Consider the following 1,621-nt stretch of genomic DNA (forward strand, 5'->3'; position numbering starts at 1 on the left):
AGCAAACATGGTTTTGATTTCAAGAGATTTGTGAGTTTTGAACAAAATTGCAAAAATTAATTGACAAGAAATTTAAAGGATTGCAATGAAGAAAGAAAATAAAAGTAAATGACTGAAACTTAAAGTGCAAGAAATTTAAATGACATCAAAAGTAAATTGCAAGAAAGTAGAGTGCTGAATTGTAGAGAACATAAGAGTAAATAACAAGAACTAGAGAAACAAAATCTAAATGACAAGAATAATAAATTGCAAGAGTGTAAAAGGGGATTGGGTAATGGATATTCAAACAACTAAAGAGCAAGAGAAATGAGAATTAATGATGGAAAGGATCATTAGAGATCGGAGATGCAAATTCTCATGAATTGATGTTGATCAATTCCTTCTCAATCATGGGTATAGATCCATGGCAATTTGTGGGTAATTGAGTCCCAATCTCTTGGTAACTCAATTTCTCTCAACACAACCAATTGCCACTCTCGTGATCTAATTGTTCATGAGCAGAGATGAAGCTCAATTCCTAATCCAAGCCACACAACTTCCAGAATCTCAACTAAGGAAGGTTACATCTCACATACCAACCAAAGTGTATTGATCAAGGAAATCGTGAAAGGATGAACTCTAAACTGAATTATGTAGCTCCTTTCTCAAATTCACTACATAATTCATATAGATTAATCCCTCTCTCGATGGTGATTGAATCTATGAAGAACAAGAGTTTCCTTTTAGATGAACCACTTGAATTGAAAAGGAAGAGAAAAGTTATCAACTCATTCAAATGAGCAGAGCTCCTCCCCCTAATGAAAATGGGGTTTAGTGAATCATAGCTCTAAATTCAACAACAAATGCCAAAGTAAACATGAGAATTGAGTAGAGAAGAATGAAGAAGATGAAGAAGTTCTTAAAATTGAAATTCAAAATTGCAAGAAAAACAAAATAGAGAACGGGTGAGAAAATGTCTATGTCCCCAAACTAGTCAAAAGCCAAAAATAAAGTAGAAGTAAAAGTCCTCTAAGTATCAAACTTTTCTCTATTTATACTACTCCTAAAACTCCTTCAGAGGTCTTTAATTTGGGCTAGCAATGTGGGCTTTCTCTTTGTTGAATTTCTGGTTCAATTGAAGAAGTGTTGCTAATCAAGGAAGGAGGAGTTCATTCATAATGCTTCTGGCCCAATGACTTGGCGTTATTGCCAACAACTCTAGGCTTAATGCACATTGGCAACGTGCATGGTGTTTTCCTGGGAGTGAGCTTTGAGACTTGGGCATTGTTGGCCCAAGTTATTGCTAACAACTTGCTTTTCTTCTTCTTGACTCTTCTCTCATGCCTAATGTTGACCAGAATTGGAGTGTCAATCCTCTGCTTCAATATGGACTATCATACATCATTGGAAAGCTCAGAGTGTCTTCTTTCTAATGCACTTGGAATCATCTCAATTGGATTTTTCTAGCTCAAGTTATGCTTCCTCAAAGAAGGTAAGGTCAAGCTGCCAAGTTGTTGCTAAAAACGCCCCTTTCTTCCCAAGTTGGCAACGTGCCAAGCCTCCCAAGGCTGCAACAATGGGCTGGCGTTGTCCTCAAACACGCCCTCTTGTTAGCACGTTGCCAACGTGCTCGTGCTCCTCT

Source organism: Arachis ipaensis, chromosome B05 (assembly GCF_000816755.2).
Source record: "Arachis ipaensis cultivar K30076 chromosome B05, Araip1.1, whole genome shotgun sequence".
NCBI classification, from domain to species: Eukaryota; Viridiplantae; Streptophyta; class Magnoliopsida; order Fabales; family Fabaceae; genus Arachis; species Arachis ipaensis.